General features: G+C 42.5%; 1 protein-coding gene across 1 annotated transcript in view; it reads left to right on the top strand.

The window, feature by feature from the left end:
- Positions 1-711: 711 nt before the first annotated feature.
- The window catches only part of chl1b (cell adhesion molecule L1-like b), a 149,929-nt gene continuing 123,681 nt past the window's right edge, over positions 712-26,959 (top strand). The window contains exon 1 of the mRNA XM_066663085.1: positions 712-978. The gene's annotated coding sequence lies outside the window, so the exon portion shown is untranslated. The remainder of the gene's footprint in view (positions 979-26,959) is intronic.

Genomic DNA, 26,959 nt, shown 5'->3' with positions numbered 1-26,959 from the left:
CAATTTTACACACTTATCCAATCCCTCTCTCACACACACATACACGCACACCCTTGTGGAAAATTTCACACACTCACAACTGCATACATTTTCACACAGCTTATCCACCTAAAAACAAGTGATTGTGGGATGTGGGAGGAAGTCAGAGCACCTGGAGGAAACCCACACAGACACAGGGAGAACACACTGGACTCCCAACAGACACAGGGAGACACCCTGAGACCCTGGAGCAGGTCACAATTAACACTTCTTTTAGCACAATGCTCAAAATCTGTCTGTTCCCAAAATTTCATAAATAAATGATATTTTCTATAAACATGAGTATAAACTCAATTTCTTCTCACGTTCGACCGCAAAACTTCTTAAATGCATATTCCCACGAGTGTTTCTCGTGGGTGAACGCCATCACACCCTCACAAAGATGTTCCAACATCTAATAAAAACCTTTCGCGTGAAAGTCGAAGCAGCCAAGACCTTTCATTTCAAAACAAATTCCTGAATAAATTGTTGATTGAAAACTGTTGCCACTGTTGAGAATATAATCACAGCACAGCGCAGAACGACGAGGCACAGAAGCAACAACGCTAACGCTAATAGAAACTAGTTGTACACGAAGTCAATTCTAATTTTCTGATGAAATAAGGTCTATCGACCCCACCCCTCCCTGCACACCCCCAGCTCGGTGGTCCCTACTCTCCGTGATGCCGTTGGTGTTGAGCGATGGTGCCGTCACTGGGGGTGTGTGTTAACATTGTGCTGAAGTTGTGGAGGGGCTTCTCGGTTGCCATGGATTTCTAAAAGCTATTGACGGCGCTGGGCTCTCTTTCAGCCACGAGGAAACCCACCACTTTCCTGCGTCTTTCTTGGTTTGTCTTTTGCTTTTTTATTTGAGTGAAAACAGAGGGTCGTGAGATAACCGCTTTCTCGAGCACATCACCGCCGCTGCACGCGCTTCCCGCCACTGAACTGCTGCTAACGGTAAAATACCTGCGGTTTTATACAGACGCTTATCCGTGACTTTCTTCTAGGAGAATTCTTTAAAACCTCACTTGATGTTGTCTGGTAAAAAACGCGTTTTCGTTCGTTTCAGTGAGTGATGTCTCAAAAAGTAGTCTAGTGTGAAGGGTTCTGCGGTGAGGAGTAGTTTTTGCTTTTGCTGAGGTATTTCTGAGGGGATGTTCATTTTCTGGGGCATATCTGGTATATTGATTCATACTTTCTTTGGTGTTTCAGAGGTAATCTCTTGTTCTGGGGTATTGTCGGATGTTTTCTCTGTTTTCAGAAGGATTTCTCAATTACTAACCCCCATTTCCTGAGGTGTCTCAGAGGTAATCTCTGTGTTCTCATGTATTAATATCTATTTTCTGAGGTATTAATATATTGTGAAGTATTACTGGGGTACAGATCTCTATTTTCTTTGAGGTTTTAAACACTTTTCTGAGGCATTATTGTCTGTTTTCTTGGGTATTAAACTATCTTCAGTGATATTTCTGAGTTATGATCTGAGGCATTTCTGAGGTAATGACCTTATCATCTGATATTATAGAAAATACTAATTGTACTTTCTGAGGGATTTTTTCAGCTGTTATCTATTATCTGAGGTATTCACTGTGGTCACTTCTGTGATAGTAATAAGTCTAGTCTGAATCCATAAATTCAATGTAGATTTTGCCATAAAACCACCCGTCTGATTTCATATAGAATCTTTCAGTGAAGGGTTCGTGTATATAAGGTTTTATTTAGCTGTGAAAGTACAAAGTTACAGAGTTTTTTCACCCTTTTCTCATCTCATCTTAAGCAGTGAATGCAATCAAGCTTGGCAATTAGCTTAATTTCTCCTTCAGTCTCCTTCATGCAGTCTGATTTAATCAGTGTTAAACAAAATTCATGTTAAATCATATGAAGATTACTTTAAGGCTTTTCTTCCCGTAGACAGATTTCTTTACACAATTTACAAATGTAACTGAAAGACAACATACTTTATGAACTGGCTGTATTCAGCTCAAGAACACTGAATGGAGCATTGGTTCATTCAGTGCATTCATCAGAGCTGATGAAAACCAGCACAAATGCCTGATACTGCATGAAGTATGTTGTTTTTGTGTTAGTTATTTTTTACAGTGCATCTTTTCATTGCAGAATATGCTTCTTTTTTCAATCTGCAAATATCCCTGGTATCCCTAAAAGAGCCGGCTTTGATTGTGCTTTCAGAATACAGTAGTCACCTTCAAAAGTCTGTCCTTGAATGGCCTTTGACAGAGACAAACCTCCAGGGCACGCTTCTCCGGATGCTGGGTCTTTTCCTTGAGCCCTTGTTCTCTTTGGATTTGGGGCATTGGGCAAGAGGAAAGTCTATTTTCTATCTCAAACATCTTTGTACACCACCAGGGCAGGGATTTAAATGAACTGGGAATATGGTTCAGATTACAGGGATGAATTATCTGTATTTTGTCTATGTTTGAGTTTTAAAGGCACCAGTCAAAATACAAATTGACATTTTTGGGGGATGTATTAGATTACCTGATTATGGTATTTCTCCTTAAAAAAAAAAGTCAGAATCTTTGGAAGGTCCACAGTCAATGTTCATTTATTAGCTGTTTAAAAATCAATGTAAATACGCTCATTTGACAGACAAACTGCTTTTTCCCCCCAAGTGCTGAAGATGCTGGTAAAGCCTTAGCAGACCAATAAATCAATGTGATGAGCCAGTTATTTTCCTTAGCCTTATTGAACAGTTTGTAAAGACAACCAAACTAAATAGCCTTTTCAGTAGTCAACATATTCCCAAATGATGGGCTTAGCATCTCTTGTACTGGTCTTCTGTGCATTTTGTGGCATGGCATTAAAATTCATATGAAAAACTGTAATATTTAAATTTTTACAAACATCATCTTGCATATTATTTTAGAAATGTTTTGTTGTCTATATTTATTCTTTTTGAGATAGAAATTGTGGGAGCAGCAGTGAAAATACTGAGAATTTCAATTATTTGTTCAAACGTTAAGTACATTTTTCATGAAATAGATTAACAGAAAAATGACTACAACCAAAACCAATGAGACAGTTATCTAAAATGTAGAATTTCAGAATTTTTCCCATGTGCTTTTTCAAGATCTGCTCTACTTTTTAGCTCTTGTAACAGAAAACATGTTACTGAATACATTTAAGACATTCATTATTAAGCCATCACATCAAGGTCTTCCTCCCAACTCTAAGCAGCGTTAACATTAAAGCTTCAGTTTCAGTTGATGACACCCATTTCCATTGGACATATGTGGAGAAACTTGATCACTGTGGCTTTAGTCAAAATGATACAACATTAAATTAGCTGAGAGAGAGATTGTGTCACGGCAGCAAGATGAGTTACGCCAATTTAATGACAACAATTAAAGTCGCATTAGAGTCAGCAGGCAGGCTACTGTCAGACGGTGGTGCATTGAGATTTTATAATTGAATTGGGCTGGATGAAGCTGCAGATGATCGGTTTTACTCACTGGATCTGAGAGTAGAAAATAGGGAGCGACTTCTGAGTCACACTGGATGGATGGGGATGTAAACATAGACCAGATTTCCTGTGTTAAAGCAGATGTCTTTTGACATTCCAATGTAATATTCAATGAGAACAAGATGACAAAGGCTTAAAAATAATCCGTTATTCCACAGGCACAGGGATGATGATCAAGATCTCTCTGTGTTGAACACAATTCCTTCGGCAAAGAAGAAAACTGGGTTAATCACAAGTTGCCGCAGACGTCTTTCACCTTTCTGGGGAATTGGACCTAACCTCTGTTTTATTTTTAGTCGTCCCCTCTATGCACATTAATGGCTCAATTACTAAGCCACCCTCCAGACTAGTTTTTTCAGATGTAGCTCGCACACAGCTGTGACATTATTTAGGTTACATTTGTCATAGTAGTTGTGATTCATGCGGAAAAATAAGACAATATCTGCCCAGACGCCTTCTAATAGCAGAGTGGTTTCTGCTACTTGAAGTTTCACCCTCAGCAAGTGCTCAGCTGTGCACACACAGCGGGTATAAGCTACAAGGGAAAGCATTGCTAATAGGGTTGCACAGAATATCATTTCAGGGTTGTCACTGGAGTGTTCACATGTGCAGCATTCCCAGCTCAAGTATCCCAAATAAAACACATCATGCTAAAATATTTTGGCTGCTTGACACAAAAGGGAAAATCACATGTTTCTCATTGTCCGCGACTGATCTATAAGTGAAGTCTGTCTAAGGGAATATTTAAAGGATCTGTAGACAATTCTGTTCTTGCAGGAAACCAAAGCTTCCCACTCACATTTGTTTTCATTAAGGAGTGAATGCATTCTTTATGGTGGATCAGTTTTTTTTGTTTGTTTGTTTGTTTTTTTTTTTTTTTTAGTAAGACGCTAACTGTAGCTTCACTGTGGTTGAAGTTTAATGTCTGTAAAGTTTTATTTACTGTTTGATTTGCCACAGATAGTGTGTTCTTACTCGACCTGTTTATTTTTGTAGCACATTCATTGTGTGTTTACTGTGTTAGCATTCTTCTGAATTTGGAGTCAGTTCCTCCTAGGGTTGAGCGGTATAACGTTAATATAAAAGTATCTCAAAATGAGGGCAGTATTTCAAAATTACGAGGCGTGTGTGGTGTGTAAAATGTTCTGTTCTGTGTCTTTGAGTACAAGGCCAGCGTTTATTTATGTGCATTTAAGAGAGCCACAGGGAGGGGGCGCTGTGGGAACTCACTGACTGCTGATGTCACACACTGAAAATGGGACGGGAAAAAAACACAAGCCCAGTAGCCCACCACTGTGTGAGTTTAGTGCTGAGTTTGTGTTAAAAGAGAGAGAAGTAAAGCTGAAAACAAAAAAAAAGTACTTGGAAAACATTTCACTCGACTTTATCTTTTATAAAAACGTGTGATTTGAGCTGGGGTTTGCTGGAAAACCATCTGCTGTGGAGTTCTAAACCGCAAATGCCTGTTAGCCGACCAAGTGTGCTTCCAAACATTGGAGCAGGAATAGAGCAACATCCTCAGCTCTTGAGGCTTTTCAACGTTCTGAGGTCTCTCCACCCTCCAAACGCCTGCGGATGCCATTTTCAGACCGTGCTTGAGCAGGCAACGGAGGGAAAGAGCTCCTAGGCCGGTTTGGACCAAGACATTTTGTTTCCCATTTACAGAGCCAGGACTGTGTAAAAACACCTGGCTTTTTCCTAGCAATAAACAGACAGGAGAGGTAACAAATAGTGAGTAAACAAAATGGTGAACATCAGGCTCTAAGTTTCATTAGATGACTATTTGAAGATTATTACATGAACACAATGGTGTCGTGGTGAGTCAAGCAGTGTATTAATGTCCCTAATGTACCCTAATGTTTTCTGCACTGATGGAGCTCCATTTCCAATACATTTGGGACATCCTGGAGTGGTGTTTCTGATCCTAAACTAGTCATCCAACTTCAGTGCCTGACCACAGTGATGTGCATGAGGCTGAAAGCTCCCAGCAATGTTCCAACATCGAGTGTGTTGATTCTCCTAGAAGCATATGGCTACACTACATGTTGTTAGTCCAGTGTGTAGTCCAGCTCAGTGGCTGTGCTGAACCGGACTCCCTCACGACCCGAATGAATGATTCTGTGTCAAGCCGTGCCTATTGAGGCCACCAGGGGCCTGTGGAGAAAATTAGGGCAAATTCTTCTCGGCATCCCCCACTAATGAAACTCAGTAATTGGACAAACTGCAGTTGCACCGCTCTGTGGGCAAATGTCCGAGAGCTCATTCATTGGGGAGAGTTTACAGCAGCTTACGCTCCACACAGTACACCACACTGCATCCATTCATTATGTATGACCTTAAAGGGCTCTTACCACAGTGGGATTCACTTTTGTGAAAGAAGAGTTTGAGTAGTAACTAAAATGTTTACTCAGCTCCATGTGCCTAAATCAAGTTTTGATTGGTTTGTACGTAGGTATATTTGTGAGGAATAACACTTTTATTTTGAATGTTTATTTGTGAATAAGTAGCCTACTTTTTCTCATTTAGGTTTTCGTCATTAAAGTCACGCAGTAATGTGTGTTTTTATTTTAATTAATCTGTACTGCTTCCAAATGAGTACAAATGTATTCATTCATTCATTTATTCATTGTCTGTAACCCTTATCCAGTTCAGAGTCACGGTGGGTCTGGAGCCTACCCTGAATCACTGGGTGCAAGGCGGGAACACACCCTGGGCGCCAGTCTTTCACAGGGCGACACACACTCACACATTCCCTCACACACTCAAACCTACTGAGTCGTAGCTACCAACATGTGTTTTTGGACTATGGGAGGAAACCGGAGCACCAGGAGGTAACCCATGCAGACACAGAGAAAACACAACAAACTTCACAGACAGTTGCTTTAAAGCACCTTTTCATGACAAATGTTGTGCTTGTGTAAAATTGGAAGTCCCCAGTAAAATCAATACCTATATAAGGTTGGACGTATGACTGGATTTAAGAAAAATTACTTTGTTTTGTGTAGTAATATGAACCACATCTGTGATAATTTCTTTGTCATTAATTCATTCATTTTCTGAAATACTTCATCCTGTTCTGGGTGGCAGCGTTTCTGAAGACTAGGAATCACTAGGTGCAGGGCAGGAACAAACCCTAAACAGGGCACCAGTCCATCACGGCATATTGATACACCCATCTCTGGATGTAGTGTGTAAGTACAGTTAACCTGTAAAACTACCTATGATCACTCCCATCCATTTCTCTGTGCTCCGTGTTAAAACGATAAAGGACTGATACAATACATATGATATTCTATGTGCTTTCAAACTATTCTGACAACAATTAATAATTTAATTCATGAATTATATAATGTTCATCTAATGACTGACAAAGAAGTAGTTTAGACTTCAGATTAGTTCAGCCAAAGTGCAAATGAAGCAGGTCTTATACATTAGCAATAAAAAAAGTAGATGGAGCATTGCATAATCTCCACAAAACCAACAAATGTGTCTCTCTCAATGTGTCAGTGAATGTACAAGACATATTTTCATCCAGATCCTTGTACAAGGCTGCAGTTTTCTCTGACAATGAGAGTTTCAGCCAGAGTTAGACATGCTTCTCTGCAAGACTAAAGAGACCTGAAGGTTTGTTGTGCAGTTAATTTCCAAAGCATGTTATTCATAGCTACAGACGATTTGAGCCTGCTATAAACTGTGCGCCAAAGCCTAGCATTGCCATTAACGTTATTATGATGGACTCAGTTCATTAGCGAACTTAACTTTAAGTCACTTACAGGTTTTTTTTTTAAATAGCTCCACCTTCGTTTTTGCTGCCATCCTCACTCACTTTTGATATAATTAGATGTATCCATATTTATTTATAATTTCACAGGGTGGCACGGTGGTGCAGCAGGTAGGTGTCGCAGTCACACAGCTCCAGGGACCTGGAAGTTGTGGGTTCTAGTCCCGCTCTGTCTGTGAGGAGTGTGGTGTGTTCTTCCTGTGTCTGCGTGGGTTTCCTCCGGGTGACTGTCTGTGAGGAGTGTGGTGTGTTCTTCCTGTGTCTGCGTGGGTTTCCTCCGGGTGACTGTCTGTGAGGAGTGTGGTGTGTTCTTCCTGTGTCTGCGTGGGTTTCCTCCGGGTGACTGTCTGTGAGGAGTGTGGTGTGTTCTTCCTGTGTCTGCGTGGGTTTCCTCCAGGTGACTGACTGTGAGGAGTGTGGTGTGTTCTCTCTGTGTCTGCGTGGGTTTCCTCCGGGTGACTGTCTGTGAGGAGTGTGGTGTGTTCTCCCTGTGTCTGCGTGGGTTTCCTCCGGGTGACTGTCTGTGAGGAGTGTGGTGTGTTCTCCCTGTGTCTGTGTGGGTTTCCTCCGGGTGACTGTCTGTGAGGAGTGTGGTGTGTTCTCTCTGTGTCTGCGTGGGTTTCTTCCGGGTGCTCCGGTTTCCTCCCACGCTCCAAAAACACATGTTGGTTGTTGGATTGGTGACTCAAAAGTGTCTGTAGGTGTGTTCCAGGCTTGCGCCCTGTCATTCCGGGTAGCCTCCCGACCTACCGTGACCCTGAACTGGATAAGCGCTTACAGACAGTGAATGATTGAATAAATGAATATAATTTCACACACTGCACTGCATCCAGTTAAACAGGACTAATCATTATCAAACTGTAAGTAAAACAAACAGTTTTCATTCCATTCTGTCAATAAATATAATATGTTCAGAAAAACACGTGGCAGATTGTGATTAATTAGGTTCCTTCACAAGGGCAATCAGAGTTAAACAACACACAAAACACAAAATACATGAAGCAGAAAAAGAGAAAAATCTTGAATACAGAAGCTTTAATCCAAAGCGATAACGTAATCCTAACCCTCTTACCACTACCTGCTTATCAGTGCTGAGTCTACGCAGACCTTGTCTGGCAAAACAATCGCATTCATTGGGCCTGAGCATCCACATGCTCCCTGATTATATTCATCGAGCTTTTTTCAATACTTTCACCCAATCATCACAGAGCAGAGATGAAATCTACAGTCAGCAGCAGTGCCTCTCATCTCCATATGCGACTCCAGACTCAGTCAGTCATACAAACTCACTTTGGAAGCACCTGCGCCCTCACCAAAATATGCCGCACAGCTTTTCCCTTTGCCAGGCAAAGCCTAATGTAAGCAGACAAAGTCTTCCGAGGCAGAATGACATTAACTGGAGGAGATGAGGGAGCGGCTCGGGATCAGAGGGAACAACACACACACAGGGCGAGGGAGTAATTCCTCTAAAGAAAGAAAGAGGCTGGGAAATGTCAGAAAATATCATGTTGCAGAGGAAAGTGAGACAATTTGCTGAGGACAAGCTCTTTTGACCTGACAGACGATAATAGCTTTCACCTGGAAACAATACAAAGTGTACCCTCTGGATTTAGAGTTTAGATTGAACTCCTGGACCTACATTGTTTTCAGTTGTAAATTTCTAGTGAATGCTTGTCCTTTTGTCTATAGACTTTGAAGCTTGGCTTCAGTTTGGAGGCAAACACACTCCCTGAGTAAAGAGATCCCGATGCCCAAGAAAACTGAGAGCGCATAAGCCGCGCTGAACATTTTAGTTTGTGTTGGGAATTGAAACATTGTTTGATGTAAAATGGTAGAGAAAAGTAGTTCCAATCTCTTTACACCAGGGGTCACAATATCTGCAACACAAATATAACCTTGCGTGTACATGCATTGAGTGTTTAAAATAAATGTTTGTAATGGCAAAATAGAGGTAGAGTTTTTCTTTGGATCGTTTGCATGTGACTCTTAAGTTTGATTGAACAAAAGAATACATAAATAAATTGGCAACAAATTGTACGCATTTTGTTAAAAAGACAAAAGGACATTTCAGATACCTGTAACATTCTTCTTATGTTTTGATTTAATATTATTTCTAGTTATTTTACATTCACTGTGAGCTCCCGTACACTAGGGGCGCTGTTCTGCTGTCATTTCTCAACTTTCAGAGCTTATAGTTAGTTTCAGGGTTGTGGTGGGTCCAGAGCCTACCTGGAATCGTTGGGCGCAAGGCAGGAATACACCCTGGAGGGGGCACCAGTCCTTCACAGGGCAACACACACACTCACACATTCACTCACACCTACCTATACAAATATAATTTAGTATACGTTTTACGAGTGCCAGTTCTATATAGTGCATATTGTACAAACCCTAAGAACAGCCTTTTAGCAAAAACATGTACAAATCAACCTGTAAATGAGCTTTATGTCAAAATATTTTCAAAAATCTATTGTGAAACATCGTTTCCGGCTTTAATGATTGTTTTTGTAATAACCTTAAGTGGAGGAGCTTTTAGAGGCATTTCCACATCTGGATCCTATCAGTACAGCTGTGTGCATTTCTAAGGTATGGTTTTTCTGGAATGTCACTCTGCAAACTACTCCAAATTACCCTTTATGGATTGGCCGCTAGTTACTTTTACAACCGCTAGGACTGAGTGTGTGAAATCAGTGTTGTAAATATTATGAATTCATGTTTCTCTCACATACATGGGTTCACATCTTTTTCCTGATTTCAGTGTTTTGATAAATGATGGTATTAACCCATTAAGGTCATGGAGCATATCTCTGGAGTCTAGGCTGATTTTATGGTTGGGTTTGTTGGCATTGATTCCTTTTCATTTAATGACACTGAAACGTTGAGAAACCAGTGGAATCCCCCTTTAAGCTTCATCCTGAGGTGCACATTCATATATATACAGCTTCCGCACTCCTGTTCTCTGCTCTGAAGCCTCTGTTCTTTGGCAGCCGTGTCCTCCAGAAGCCCTTTTTATTGCCAGCGTCTCATAGCTACATTGTGCGCGTTTGAAAAGCCTCCTTTGCTTTTTGGTTTCATCTCCGTGTCTGCCGTCGTCACTCATGGGTTCCTTTATGATTCAGAAAGAGGCTGACTTTAGGGAGAGGTTCCCATGTATGCGTGAGCGCACGTGAATGAGCTGCTATTCTGTCCATTCAGCACTGGGGAAGGGCAAGGAAGGTGAAATTTTATGTGATTACAGCACGCGATGTTTGCAGATTCCATTCATATCTTATTTTTAATGGATCATTGGAGCCACTGAACACATGGTGAAAAGCCATCTTACCCATCTTATCCAGAGCAATCATTTAAAATTGTATCCTTTTAGTTAATGATGGTCATTATGTGATTGTTGTATCAATGTTCAACCTATTACTAGACTTTTTTGGTGTTTGAGTGATTCTGTTTTAGTCAAAATGTCTTATTTCTTTGGCGGATCATATACATTTTCAAGAAATAGTCTTTGAAGCCAATTGAAAATCGCTTAAAACAACACAAAACATCTAAATATAGGCTAAATAATCTCAAAATGACAAATATTAGAAACACAGCCTAGATTTATGCTTTTTTCCCTTAACAAAATATAAATAATTTTTTTGCAGCGTGGTCACAGGCAGCGCCGCGCTGAGCCAATTAATCTGCACTACCACTGAAGGACAAACCTGAAAGTGAGGTCAATGTTATCACACATGCTCAGGGCTTCATTGCCCAGTCCACTCCAGAGGGGAGAATGGACGAGCTGTCTGTTCTGCCTCCTTCTGCCCCTATGGCAAAAACACACACAGGCCAGGCAATTACCATCCTGTTCTCTCAGTGTAAGGAAACGTGTGGTATTAGGAGCCGTGTGAAGTGGTGAACGCATGTGTTTGCTCATGAAAAAAGCCCTCTGGCTGTTGTGGGACTTTTCTGGTGTATTTCACAGAGGCAGGGGACATGGCTGTTGCTGTTCTTTTATGGCTTAGCAGTTCATTACTGAAACCTTTATGGTTCTGAAGTACCCTTGGGCTGATATTCCTGGCACTGTTATTATTGGACAGTAGGAGTGGGCAGAGTGGGTGGAACATACAGTATCACTAATGAAGAACACATTCACATACAGAATATACTTTATTGTCATTATAGCAATACAGGGCTGTACAGCTTTAACAAAACAGTGTGTCTACTTCTCCACTGCAGTGATTAAAAGAAAATTGATGAACAACAGTGAGAATGATAACAGACAAAACACACAATTACATTAATATTAGATATAGACTGTGTGTAAACTGAAGTGCAGATAGCAGAGCTTACCGTGGCCCTGGAAAACACATTAAAAATAACAAAACAAAGCAAAAAAGAAAAAAAACAAAAACAATAAAAATGTAAAAACGTGCACGAACATGAATACATTTTATGTAATTTTAAATTGTGATTTGAAAGCGTGCATTCGTATTTAAATGTAAATGCATTAATATATGGCGGCACGGTGGAGCAGCAGATCATGTTGCAGTCACATAGCTCCAGGGGCCTGGAGGTTGTGGGTTCGAGTCCCGCTCCAGGTGACTGTCTGTGAGGAGTGTGGTGTGTTCTCCCGGTGTCTGCGTGGGTTTCCTCCGGGTGACTGTCTGTGAGGAGTGTGGTGTGTTCTCCCTGTGTCTGCATGGGTTTTCTCCGGGTGACTGTCTGTGAGGAGTGTGGTGTGTTCTCTCTGTGTCTGCGTGGGTTTCCTCCAGGTGACTGTCGGTGAGGAGTGTGGTGTGTTCTCCCTGTGTCTGCGTGGGTTTCCTCCGGGTGACTGTCTGTGAGGAGTGTGGTGTGTTCTCCCTGTGTCTGCATGGGTTTTCTCCGGGTGACTGTCTGTGAGGAGTGTGGTGTGTTCTCTCTGTGTCTGCGTGGGTTTCCTCCGGGTGACTGTCTGTGAGGAGTGTGGTGTGTTCTCCCTGTGTCTGCATGGGTTTCCTCCAGGTGACTGTCTGTGAGGAGTGTGGTGTGTTCTCTCTGTGTCTGCGTGGGTTTCCTCCGGGTGACTGTCTGTGAGGAGTGTGGTGTGTTCTCCCTGTGTCTGCGTGGGTTTCCTCCGGGTGACTGTCTGTGAGGAGTGTGGTGTGTTCTTCCTGTGTCTGCGTGGGTTTCCTCCGGGTGACTGTCTGTGAGGAGTGTGGTGTGTTCTCTCTGTGTCTGCGTGGGTTTCCTCCGGGTGACTGTCTGTGAGGAGTGTGGTGTGTTCTCCCTGTGTCTGCGTGGGTTTCCTCCAGGTGACTGTCTGTGAGGAGTGTGGTGTGTTCTCCCTGTGTCTGCGTGGGTTTCCTCCGGGTGACTGTCTGTGAGGAGTGTGGTGTGTTCTCCCTGTGTCTGCGTGGGTTTCCTCCGGGTGACTGTCTGTGAGGAGTGTGGTGTGTTCTTCCTGTGTCTGCGTGGGTTTCCTCCGGGTGACTGTCTGTGAGGAGTGTGGTGTGTTCTCTCTGTGTCTGCGTGGGTTTCCTCCGGGTGACTGTCTGTGAGGAGTGTGGTGTGTTCTCTCTGTGTCTGCGTGGGTTTCCTCCAGGTGACTGTCTGTGAGGAGTGTGGTGTGTTCTCCCTGTGTCTGCGTGGGTTTCCTCCGGGTGACTGTTTGTGAGGAGTGTGGTGTGTTCTCCCTGTGTCTGCATGGGTTTCCTCTGGGTGACTGTCTGTGAGGAGTGTGGTGTGTTCTCCCTGTGTCTGTGTGGGTTTCCTCCGGGTGACTGTCTGTGAGGAGTGTGGTGTGTTCTCTCTGTGTCTGCGTGGGTTTCCTCCGGGTGACTGTCTGTGAGGAGTGTGGTGTGTTCTCCCTGTGTCTGTGTGGGTTTCCTCCTGTTTCCTCCCACGGTCTAAAAATACACGTTGGTAGGTAGATTGATGACTCAAAGTCTCCATAGGTGTGAGTGAATGTGTCGCCCTGTGAAGGACTGGTTCCCCCTCCAGGGTGTGTTCCTGCCATGATTCCAGGTAGCCTTCGGATCCACAGCGACCCTAAACTGGATAAGGGTATGCATTTCTAAATTCCTAGCCTTTTTCTCTGGTTCTGTTGTCTGTGGCATCCACCAAAGTGTCTAAAATTCCCCTTTAATTCCTTAAGCCACAGTCACACTGGGTCTTTGTCCAAAAATTCTTCTGTGTAATATTCCACGATTTGCTGCAAGAGACCAATTTCACATATGTGACTTCTAGATGAATACATTTTTCTTGCAAAGTTTATAAAATTGAACTTTGACAGTCACAGTGCCGCTGCTCTGGCTGTGAGCTCTGATGCTTGGCGTACTGTCTTTGCCCTGTCTGAGCAGTGCTGACTGGTTTCAAAGCAGGAGATATTACACAACCCTTTTAGTCTTGATTATAAACTACAACACAAGCTAGACACAGTAAAAATAAAACTAACAACACTCTTCTCTGAGCACTCCGTATTTTTGCTGTTGCTGCTAGATCACCAAGGCTCTTCAGCTGTGAAACTACTGAACCAAAATGGAGGGCAGTTTATAACACCAATCTCTGGACCCTCTTGCAGCCATGCCTGTGGTACTGCTCCATTTCGTCCACATCTGCAAGCATCCATAGATACAGAGGAAACGAGTGCAGGATACAGATAGATGGCTCCATTTTTACCCATGTATGGATTTAACGTTGAGAATAATTGGGCTGTTCCAGTACCTCTTTCTTGATGGTAATGGTTTTGTTCCAGTTGTGTACTACACACTACTAGTATACATGATATGCTATGTACACACCTTAAGAATGTGTGTTTGGCAGGATAATACAAAAATATTAACGTACTACACCAGATCTTACCAACAGGATGTGATGACCTTGTGCTACACTCTGTAGTGCACAGTGTATGTCAAAACATAATGGTTTCTGCACTAAAGTAGTGCATAGTATGTTACATTATAAAACCATGTATATAACATTCATCACCACAGAGAGCGCACCACTAACACCACACGATTTGGTTTGATCTGTAGTTATGACAGCTTGGAAAACGAAGTGGTTGTTGCAGAAGAATTGTAAAAGATGTTTTTTGAGGATCAAGGACATGGCTTTTCATGGTTGGGCACTGAAGGGTAGACCAGAGTGCTTTTATATTGCAATATTGAATTTTTTTTTAACAGTACTTTGTGTGGCTGTTAGGTTTTTGAAAATGGAGAAGAGGAAAACACCCATTTAAAATAATAATAATAATAATAATGAAAAAATCAAAAATCTAAATCTAGTCAACTGTATGTATATGGATTAACAGCATAACATATAAGGGAATATTTATCATGGTACTCTAAGGTGCCAAAGAAGCCATAAAACCTAGACATGATACTTATGTGACTTATGTAAACATTAAAAGATCATCCTGTTTAATCTCCTTAAAGACTCTGAATGTGTTTAGAGGCCTTTGTTTAATGGGGTGACATTGATTTCTAATGTGACGACTTGTAGCCAATCTAAAGCTGATCTAACAATGTCAGTAATGCAGTATTCATCCTGTTATTCCCCAACCCCCACAGCTCATGTCATATCCCAGTTTATGGAGGTTTTCTCTGCTGGTGAGCACTTTAAAGCGTAGGTATGTGGGGTACGATCCAGTGAAACAGGAGGAGCTTAGCTTCTGAGGTCGTGTCTGACACCTTCATATTTCACAGTGTGATATCTCAGCGGGAAGCCATGGCTTAGACCCCAAATATGTGCCGTGTAATGTGTGTGAAATGTTAAGGTGGGGGCTTGTGATACAGATATGTTTTTTGCAGAGTAGACTAGATTTGAATCATGAAGCTTGTGACATAGATACGATGTATGTATATGTACATGTGCCATAATTCATTGCACAGTTCCGTAGCTTGCAGCGAGATGAATATATGCATGAAAGACAAGAACCATAAAAGTGATGAATGGTTTAGACTGGTAATGGAACGGCAGCTTTGTCTCTTTACTCTCCCCCAATAAGACGATGTGTTTTTGGGGGAGAATATGGACAGAGCTGCAAGGAAAACCCCCCCAGAGACTGAGCGCGGAGAAGGAAAGGATGGGAGATGGGAGAGTAAAGAAAGGATGAAGCAGGATAGATGTGACAGCCATGGGGACCTGAAAGTTCAGAGCAGTGAAAAGGCTCATTGTGCTGGAGGGACGTGATATGAAACATGCAGGGGTTTCCCGCTCTCTTCGGCCTCTCTCTTTCTGTAAACAAGAATATACCATTCAGAAAAGCCCTTCACAACATTTAGAGCAGTGCTGGAGCCCTGGCGCACCCTTTAAAGGGGACTCCTACTGTTTGTACTCGGACGGTTCTTCGTAAGAGGGAGACAGAGTCATCAAGAGTGGTTTAATGTGAAGTTTTTCATTACAAGGGACCACATCCATTTAGATTACCATCGATAATGAACAGTGAACCTGCACAGGTCTCTGGATGTCACACAGTGTCTGATATGAAAGCACTGAATTGCAACCCTCATGAAAGGTGCTTCCACCTCACCTGCAGTGTGCATCACGCTTGCCCCTCAAACGTAAGTGGGCAGACCACCCTGCAGCTGTGGGAGGGCTCAGGAACTGCTAGCACTAGCCTTTGGCTCATATTGGAAGGATGTATGAAACAGACACATGGCAGCAAACTTTCTATGACCCTGCGTGTCTTCCACGGTGGATTCCATATTCCGTTGCGCATGCCTCTGTTCTCAACGCAGCAAAGAGTTTCGCATACCTTTGATTATAGTAGGCTTCAACACGCCTTGTTATGTTTCTTATATATATTTGTGAGAGCATCACATAAACACAAAACACTACTGTTTTAACAACCTTACTGTTAGCTTTAAGTACTGTAACACTGGGTAGTATTTTTACCTTAAAATTACAGCTTCAGAATCATTGTGATGCTACTCTGAACAGAAATACCAAATTTTACTTCAGCCCCTCTCACAAATGCACAGTAATCCAGAGCTGTTCTGGAGTTTAACCAGAGGAGCTCTGTGTGTGGAGTTTATCCCATTAGTGCCTTATTAAAATATCAGGGGAAAATCAGAGTGAACACGTGTGAATAGATTTGGTAATATTCCATTCAATCACGACGTATATCCTGCACAGGCCCCACCCCCACCCCATGCCTAAAGCATGCAGCACACGTCCGACACAGATAATCTCTGGCTGTGCACTGCATGCATGAAAACAGGGCTTCTAGGGACCTGCTACTCTGGAGTTCCTCTGGGGTTGATATGTGAAAGGGGCTTTAAGTGTGTGGGTGTTCTAACCTTTAGAGCAAAGAGTCAGGTTCATGTTTAGGTTTAAGCTTAAGGTTAGGATTGAATTAGGGTTAGGTTATGTTTTGTTGACCTGAGGTCAGTGGAGATGTTGTAGAGAATAAATTAGAGTCACACTTGAGAGGATGGATTTAATGGAAGACAGAGATCACTCCCACTCTCTCCCAATGTAAGTGGGAGCATACACTGATTATAGTGTTATCACCCTTAGTTGCTCCAAACAATCTTCCCCACAAGCATCAAGGTTATAGACCTGTGATAAACAGGCGGAGAAGAGACAAACAGCTCAGAAATGGTTCAGAGTGACCTCAAATTAAGTCTGATACAATTAATATGAACACCGCTTTCCAACAGTTTCAAAGCTGAGGTTTTAAGCTGGGAAGCTAGAAATGTATAAAATGCATTTTCATTGGGTGAAGTTCCCTGCACAGTGCACTGCACAGACCTTTAAGAATATATATATATATATATATATATATATATATATATATATATATAAGTTAAGGCCAAAACATCGTCAGAAACTGTCATAAAATATCATTTAGCCTCAGATTTACATTTTCTGAACGTCTGTTCTCACTGCGCTGCAACATCTGTCCTGATTACTCCACAGAGGAGCACTTTGCATCAAACCAGAATGACTTTGTTTATGCCTTGCTGATTTAATTATGCATACATTTTGTAATATTTCTTTCGTAAACAGGCCCTTCACCATTAGCTTTAAGCCAAATGTATCTACAGTGTGTTAAAAAAGAAAAGAAAACTGTCAGTTTAACTAATGGATCATGTGCTCGGGGCTGGTGCCCTGCTTTCTAATGAATGACAAATTCCTCTCTGTCACATTGCCATTGCATATCGTCAACAGACACCCAATAACTGCCTGTAAATGCAACACAAGCCCATCTGTAGGACAACCCAGGAAATAAATGGGTGCCAGGTGCTTCAACACAACTGCCCATGTGGGAGGACTATTTGGTTTCATGCTCTGCCTAATGCTTTTCTATCTCTTTCCTTTTGTTTTAGTGCAGAGCTATACCCTTAATATCCCCTCCCCAGTTTGGCTGCAGATATAATGCCTGTACATCACACAAAATGCAATGGCAGACCCACCCACAGTCGACCTCAATGGGGTTCATTATATTTGGTGTAGCCCCTATGGGTGCTATAAGGAGCCAGATTTGGATCCCTAGCGCTAACCTAGCAATGGTGGTGTAGCGCTAAGCATATGCAGCCTGTACTTCAGTGCTCTGAATTGCAAAAGCTTGTTTACAGGCTGAGCCATGCTTGGAGCCCGACACTGTTATCCAGTAATGGAGGATCAGTGTGCCCGATGATGAGCTTTGATTAGAATGAAAGAACATGGAGAGCATGCTAAGTGGCTGGTGACTAGGGCTAAATCAACAGAGGCATGCCGTTCACTTCCTAGCCCTCGAAGATGTAGTTCTGCAGCACTAGCTTTGGCACCTTGTGGAAACCTGTGCCTTCTGCCAGATTCAGAGGAGTGTGAATGCACTGGGTTGTTCCAAAGCCCAAGCGCAAAAAGAGAAAATCAAATTAGCCAGTCAATTTTTCACCCTAATAATCACATCCCCTTATATTTTACAAGTGCTCTCTGTGTCTTGTGGAGAACAGCCTTTGGAAAGTCCTCCACATATTTAATAGGGGTTGTGCAAGGATAACATGGCCTTTGTGCCCGTCCTTGGCAACTTCCTCCCCGAAACCAAGACTGAGGCCAAAGCACAGTGATAGTCCAGATCTTAATGTTCTCACCCTGCAGAAACAGCAACTGTTCTAGAGAAGGCTGCCAAAACCAGCCTGAACCGTCAACAATTAATCAGTGTTGTGTTTGGGGACTAAACCCCATGTTCATAATTACAGTTCTGACCCAGGAAACACCTGCAGAGGAGCAATAACCTCCTGACCTCATTATTTTCCTCACGATGGCCGTAAATGGAACCCAGACCCCAATTTGTTTCCTATCTCGACATTTATTTGGGATTTTTCTTTCTGTCTTGTTTCTTTCGGAACCCAAAAAAAAAGGCACATTGGTCTTGAGTTACTCTCTCAACATTTTCCAGCACAAAGCTTTCCCTTTCAGAGAACCGCTGAGGAGTAATTGTAGTGCTTTGTTTCTTCTAGGCTCTACATTCTCAACCCACTTAGAGATGAACCTTGGCCAGTTTCAGTTCTGAGAAAAGCTTTCCAAGTATGGATAGTACCGGCATACACAACAGAATTTATTGTTTGGCCACATTACAATGAATAAAGTTCAAAGCAACCTTTTGACAATTAAGTTGTAATGGTTTGAAAAAATATTTAGTCAAAAATTCTGATATCATTAAAGTTGTAATGTTTCAGGAAACAAAGACAGTTATTCTGATCAGCTACGTAAGTAAAACAAAAGCTCTAAACACTTTATTTTGACAAGTAATGTTATTTTTTTGTGTAGAGAGTTAAGTAAATTGTGTAATTAAATGTTTAACCCATTTATCTGAATTTATTTAACATCTGTTTCTGCAGAAGGAAACTTTATAGACTTTTTCCACCACAGTCCTTCGCAGGATGACACACATTCACTCACACACACTCACACCAATCCACCTACCAACATGTGTTTTTTGACCGTGGGAGGAAACCCACGCAGATACAGAGAGAACACACCACACTCCTCACAGACAGTCACCCGGAGGAAACCCACGCAGACACAGAAAGAACACACCACACTCCTCACAGACAGTCACCCGGAGGAAACCCACGCAGACACAGGGTGAACACACCACACTCCTCACAGACAGTCACCCGGAGGAAACCCACGCAGACACAGGGAGAACACACCACACTCCTCACAGACAGTCACCCGGAGGAAACCCACGCAGACACAGGGAGAACACACCACACTCCTCACAGACAGTCACCCGGAGGAAACCCACGCAGACACAGGGAGAACACACCACACTCCTCACAGACAGTCACCCGGAGGAAACCCACACAGACACAGGGAGAACACACCACACTCCTCACAGACAGTCACCTGGAGGAAACCCACACAGACACAGGGAGAACACACCACACTCCTCACAGACAGTCACCCGGAGGAAACCCACAAGGACAAGGGAGAATAGATCAAACCTGAGCGGGTCTCAAACCCACAACCTCCAGGTGTCAGAGACACTACCTGCTGCGCCACCGTGCTGCCTGTTTTTTGTTGTATTTCATTTTATTAAACAAGTGTCTCTAAAACACCATCTTTGACACGAGCTCAGTCAGAAAACACAACAAGTTTTCACCCCTGATTAACCAACCCATGGCTGGGTGGCAAATCCCTGTTCTTTTTTTTGATGCATTATTTCTGTCACAAATTGCCACACAATGGTGCATGACTGAAGGTAATCTCCACTGTGAATGATGGCTAATTGCATTAGCTAATCATTGGGAGGCAGGTTGCCTCACATGCTGCTGTAGAATGACTCAAATGGAGTTTACTGATGCAAGGTGACTGGCAATGACTGTTTAGCAGAGGGAAATCTGCAAAAGGCCTGGGCTCCTGACTGTAATGCCAAAATAATGGCTTTGTAATAGAAACATGAGCTAAAAATATGCTGTAGATATCAGCCAAAACAGGTGTGGTCACAGGCAAGTGACTCCTCTCGTGGCTGTATTTACTTTTCTGTTCAATCTTCCTCTTCTATTCAGATTTAAAGGCTTCCAGTCAAACCCAACACCAGTGCAATCCCCACCTCGTCTTTTCATGGTTTCATTTCATTTCAAGATACCCATCTTCCGAGTGGATTAAACTGGAAGGATAAACCAGGCCCTGATTAGATTGTTGTTTGTCCCTTGCCACTTTAATTTGTGAAAACATGCAACCCAAGATGTTCCCTTCATCTCTTTTTAAACCTGACCTGCTGAAAACTGCATTTGTGCCGTTTTTGCTGATTGCGCATTCCTCCGTCTGTGGTAAACCCAAGAGTAAAAGCAGTAAAGAGTTAAGGGGCAAACGCTTGCAGAGTGCTTCAGCATCACATTTTAAAAGCATATAATGGAAAGCTGTGGCTGCTTTGCGTCTTCACTGGCTGGAAATTAGGATTCTTTAGGCACGGGGAGAAATGTCATAAATTAATAATCAACTAGTGCCACAAAAACAAATGTAAGGAAATGATGGCTTGAGAAATAGCAGATTAACTTATTAACTCATTAGAAATTCAATTGTTTGCTTTTTAAATAATCTCCTCATGACAAATTCATAGGTCAGGACTAAATATGTGATTTGTTTTCTTTTGCTGTGGAGTGCATTTCTGTAGATTCAGATTCTCTAGTTGAATAAAATAAGCTAAGAGTGAATAAGGTCTATTTCTCTGGTGAATGTGTTACATCTGTGGCTAACAGCACTAAGCAGTTTAATAGAAAACTTTCATTCATTCATTATCTGTAACCCTTATCCAGTTCAGGGTCACGGTGGGTCCAGAGCCTACCTGGAATCATTAGGCACAAGGCGGGAATACACCCTGGAGGGGGCACCAGTCCTTCACAGAGCAACACACACACTCACACACTCACACCTATGGACACTTTTGAGTCTCCAATCCACCTACCAACGTGTGTTTTTGGACTGTGGGAGGAAACCGGAGCACCCGGAGGAAACCCACACAGACACAGAGAGAACACATCACACTCCTCACAGTCAGTCACCCGGAGGAAACCCACGCAGACACAGGGAGAACACACCACACTCCTCACAGACAGTCACCCGGAGCGAGAATCGAACCCACAACTTCCAGGTCCCTGGAGCTGTGTGACTGTGACAACCTGCTGCTACACCGTGCCGCCCTCAATAGAGAACTGATTTTTCTTTTCTTTGGGTTTAAACACCAACAACAAATACATCATATTTCTGAGATGATACATTGTATTAAAATTGGAAAAATGCATCAGCAGTTCATATCTACATCACATTTTACTCAGGAGAACAGCAAACTGCACATAGAGTGAATATGATCAGAGCACGGATGCAAAATAAAGCCTGCAGCTTTTACTGCTGAGATCCCCTGAATCTCCCTCCACCCTTTGTAGTGCATGGTGTAGGTAAAAAATAGCAATTCACACACTGAGGGCGAAATGTCAAATTATAAATCATTTTATATTCAGGCTTGATCTGGGATGCAGCCTCTCCTCCTTCACTGTTTTACGGTGCTGACGCTGGCTGAAAACCACAGCACTAGGCACATACCGACAGCAACCGATTAATGTCACTTTAGCCTGGTAAAAAAAGAAAAAGTAGCTGGCAAACAACATGAATACACAGTCATTTAGCACTTTATTCGCTCATGATTCGACATGCTAATGAGATTAAACCCTAGATTTTCACTGGAGGGGTCTTTAACAAGTTCCCCCAGGTGTACATCCTTATTATGAGATTGTGTCTGATTATCCATTGTGCAGGTTTTAGCAGTGCTACAGAAGAGCCACTTTAGTTTTCTACAGGACTGTGTTAGTAGAAGTGGTATAAATGTATAAATAATGCACTTTTAAGTTTTTTTTTTTTGAAAACCAAACTTTTCATTGACATGTCTTGTATTTTAAAGTGTATTCCTATAGTAAACTCAATAATCACGAGAGTGTGGGCTGCACTGGCTGCTTTAGAAGTTGCATCTGAGTGGGGAAAGCCTTTGATGATGCAGTGGTCAAGAAACGCAACCCTTCTAGACCACAGTCTGAAATGAACCCTGATGTGAAAGAGCAACCCTTTCTTCTTAAAAAGGAAATGAAAATGCATTAATGTCAGCTTGGTGCTCATGAATGCATCACTGTGAATATAAAATTACTGAGGTTTGATAAGAGATGTCGATCTTCGCTTGTGCCCGTCTCTGTGTTATCCCTTATTCTGAATGTTTTAAAGAGTCTGTCTGTCATTCTCAAGGCTGAATCTCGGTGAACGCTCACTGTAGCATGACTCACTCTGACGGTGGCAGCTAAATTGGTTTCAGCTCTTTGTCAGTTATTGTAGACTTTGACATGCAGAGGAGCGATGCTAACAAAACACTTGCTCAGCTTTCATTCCTTAATGTCGTTTGGACGTGTTGAAGGCGCTAGCTTTCCACCACATTAAGCGTTTGGGTGCTCAGATACAAACATGTGCTTTTGTTTTGTGCTAAACGCCTTTGACAGCGCAGAAGCAAGCGCTCTTTGGGTTTAGTCAACTTCACCCACCTTGTAATTTTCCAATCACAGCAATGGCACTGTTTGCTTTTCTCTGACTGTCAGTCCGACGGTGAAGTGCTTCAAAACTAGCAGTTCCCCTCTCATATTTCATTCAATTCACATTTATTTATAGTGCACCTTTTACATTTGTGTCACAAAGCAGGGGCCCTTGTCCCAAGTGAGTGCAGCCGATGCCACAGTGGGCATACTGAGTGCCACAGTAAGCCCCTTGAAAAAACCTGAGAAGTAGCGAATACGCGAAAGATGAGCCGCGAAGTAGTGAGGGATTACTGTAATGTCATGTTCTAATATTAACATATAAAAGAATAATATTTTACACTAAATTAAATGTAGCTTAATTTTCTTTTTAGTTGCCACCTTTTTCAGTGATGGATTGAGAATGATTTAGAAACGTAGACTGTACACAACAGGGAGTTTAATCATTTTTATATCAGTCTCTGATTGAAAGAGTGTGATTTTAAAATCTCGACCTGTAGATTTAATTCTCGCTTGTGTTATTAAACACAGTGTCTTAAAGGAACACTAAGTAAGATTTGGTAAGAGTTTTGCTCCTGGGCTCCCCCTACAGTTGCAGAGTGTAATTCATTTTTATAGCATTGTCCTGAAATCAAGGCGGAGGAAGGAGGGATCGAGAAGTAGGGGAGCGGTCTCATACCCTCCTCCAAAAGTATATAGTGCGTAGTGCCGTGCTGAGCCTGGAGTAGCAATCACAGAGGCTCTTTTCTCACTATTACAGGTCAGTGGATCATCACAGTGATTTGGAAGCTGTAATTTTAAAGTAAAAATTGTGGGGAAAGGCTGTTCTCTCTTGTTTGTTTACATCCATGTCTTTTAAGGTGGAACGGTGTGTTTGAGGAGAAGAACCACTGTTGTTTGTACGCAGCTGAAGTGTAACTTCTCTGTAGGTTTTTACTCACTGTTTGAATGACCAAGAAAACTAGTTTGTAACTCAAGTCGTTTGTAGAACTTTCGCTCTGCTTTTACGTTTATGCAGTTAGCCGTCTATGTGCACTCACTAAGGCTCACCCTGGAGAATCTGCACACGAGGCTAATGTCTCTGTGCCAGTGCTAATTGTCATCTAGAAGGTATAAAGCAGCTCAGTTTTCCCAGAGTAAAAATGTAATTGCTCATAGGTTGCTCTGTAATGGCTCCGGACACATGAGACAGTAGAGAGGTAAAAGAAATAAAGGAGAGTGCAGAGTTGGTTCATGTGGCAAATCTGAGCAGTTTGTGACTACTCTGAGATTTCCTGTAAAAATCAAGAGGAGACACATTTGAGCAGCATGAGATTTATGTTAAAGCCTCATTTGTGTCTCCATCTAATCTCATTGTTGTCTTGGAACAACTTTCCTTTCTCTGGCTTGGGCTGTTGAGAAGTAACTGCACTAATGCAATGAAATCCTCACAGAAATGTTCCAGATTCAAAAACCTTCCTAGAAAATAACAAGCCGTTACTGCGGCAAGCGGCGAACCATCTCTTTTATTAATATCACAGAATAAAGACTGGAGAGTGTATTTATAATATACTGTGAAATATGTGTTGAAGTATAATGCTATGCTAATGTTGTCCACCTCTAACACAGTAGCGTCTCTCCTGCCGTTATCTGGACCCTCCTCCACTCTGTAAATGTCACATGTCCTGGACGTTGTCAGCCTAAATTGCATGTTGCAGGTGTTCCTGCTCTGTTAAACCTGACCCTCACTGAGACGGAGGTAATTGGACGACAGGGCTGTCTCTCTCGCGAACGGACCGGACAAATAAGGCCTGCCCACAGCTCCACGCTTCCACAGATCGCTGGCTGTGATTGACAGGCAGGTCATATTTGATTCATCGCAGAGGGCTGAAGCACATTTTTCAGGACCTCCTGTGTTTGAGGTGGTTGGGGCTGTTCTTTATATTATTATTTTCCCATTGACTGCAGCTAAGCCGGTTACCATGGGCAACCTGCATCACATGGGACCCCTGATGGAACTATCAGAGTGTGAGGTGCCTTTGGCGTTTGCACAACACATTACACACACACACACAAATTGTTTTGCTGCCTGTGGTGTGTGTTATTGTTGAACATCAGCTTTTTAATCTCCACATCACCACTCGTCCAATACACCTGCATTGAAATTCAGGAGTGTATCCTCAGACACCCTCGCCCCCCACACACATTACACACCCTACACACACACACACACACACACATCTCTGCCCACCATGTAACAATGAGACCCCTGTGGTCAGGATGCCCTTGTTTCCTCTGTGATGTGGTCACCCGCTGTGCAGCAACCGAGGGGGTAAAGAAAGAGAAAAAGAAAGAGAGAAAGAGATGGAAATTGAAACAGAAAAGAAAGAGGGAGTGTATGTGAGAGTAATTGAGTGAAAGGGAGAAACAGTGGCCACTGAAAGGGATGAACAAAAAGAGAACTGGAGAGAGAGAGAGAGAGAGAGAGAGAGAGAAAGAGAGAGAGAGTTTAAAGCCCACACTCATGTTCTGTCCTGATGCTCCATGCCTAATGTCCTTACAGACAAACTGAGACTCCTTCAACAATGTCACTGTGTTTACAGCCTCTTCTCTCACAGGTAGCTGTGCTGTTTATTCCCAAAAATCTGGTTGGAAATGTGGTGCTAATCATCAGTGAGAATTACTCAGTTTAAATGTATTATCAATTTCTCAGGGCACCAACATATTGAAACCCCACCCCAGGTCTTTGATTAACCCCCAAAGCCTCCTCTTTCTTCATCACTATTGGTCTATTAAATAGTTAAAAATCTCACAAAATTATTTAAATATCCCCCAATGCCTTAAAAGTGGTTTAGATCTAGGGCTGCACCTTTATTGAGTATGTGCAGATGTATGAATATGCAAGTAGTCTCCGCCTCTATCTCCACTCACCCGTCTGTAAACACCCCACTATTTGAAAGACCTTACTTGTGATTTGATGGTATCTGTTCCTTAGGTTTGTGACATCAGAAGCCCTGGCTGTCAGAATCCGTGTTTATGAGCTGACTGCTGCTCAGGACACGACTCTTGGTGCCATTACAGGGACATGCTAACAAGGCTAAACACACTTTCTTTAGTGAAAGATCTACATGCTTTTCCACTAATGGGGTTGAGGTAAATTACCCTGTCCTGGTAAATGTACCACAGTGGTCACCGCCGGCCTCCTGAACATCCCCATCTCCTACCTCACTAACAGTCAATGTGTGGTCTTCAAATCCAAACGAAATCACACGGCGTTCCTAGTGTATCTGGCTTGTGCTGTCGGACATTAAAGTGGTTCAAGTGGTTCTTCAGTTTCTGTGTGAAACCGCTGCCATTGCTAAAGAGCTATTACAGAACACATTAAAGAATTTAAGAGGCAGAAAAATATATACAATCCCCTTTTCATTTCCCCCAGTCTCTTACCACCTGCAGTGTTATAGGCCACCAGAGCTCTGGATTTTGGAGCGCCAACTCATCCATTAACCCCCACATTCCTGTGGCTCTTTTATGCCAGGGCATGGAGGGCACTCACGCAAGCTCCTCTCCATTCACGTCCCAGTGTTCTGCATTCCTCTCACTGGAAATGGACATGCTTTGCTGCCTGAAACAGCCTTTGATTTGGGTTTTTGAACAGTAACACTGTTGTTTTTATTTCTTTTCTTGCTGGTAACCTTTAATCCCGGGGCTCCATCTTGGCCAGGCAAACTCAAGGCATGAGTCAATGAGGCCTAGGATCTGAGAGGAAGATTTCAGCTCATTGACGGCTCAGGGGACTCAGTAATGATTCTTCTTAAAATCCTTTAGAAAACACAGGAGACACTGGAGACATCGTCCCAGGTGAAAACAATAGCTATTCACAGCTGAAGAGATGAGAAGGTCCTTAATGCTGATGAGAAGTGGTTGAGTTCTGCATGGAGTTCTTTTGCAGTGAATGTGAGATTGCAGCCCAACATTTAGAGGAGAGACAGGTTTTTTTGGGCTCTTTTCCTCATGAGAAATATCTGAGCAGTCTCCTTTGTTTCATTCTGAACTCTCTCTCCGTGACTGGAATATTAAGGAGATCTCTGATTCATTTGCTTTATGGAATTTGCTTGCTTTTTTGACGTTAAAAATCAGAAACCCTAAAATAGCCTGGGTCTACAGTACCAGTCAAAGGTCTGGACACATCTCCTCATTAGTGATTGGTGGAGTAGAGCTAGTCACTGTATAGAA

This window comes from Hoplias malabaricus, chromosome 3 (genome assembly GCF_029633855.1).
Source record: "Hoplias malabaricus isolate fHopMal1 chromosome 3, fHopMal1.hap1, whole genome shotgun sequence".
Lineage (NCBI taxonomy): Eukaryota > Metazoa > Chordata > Actinopteri > Characiformes > Erythrinidae > Hoplias > Hoplias malabaricus.
This window is presented reverse-complemented; position numbering and strand designations above follow the sequence as displayed.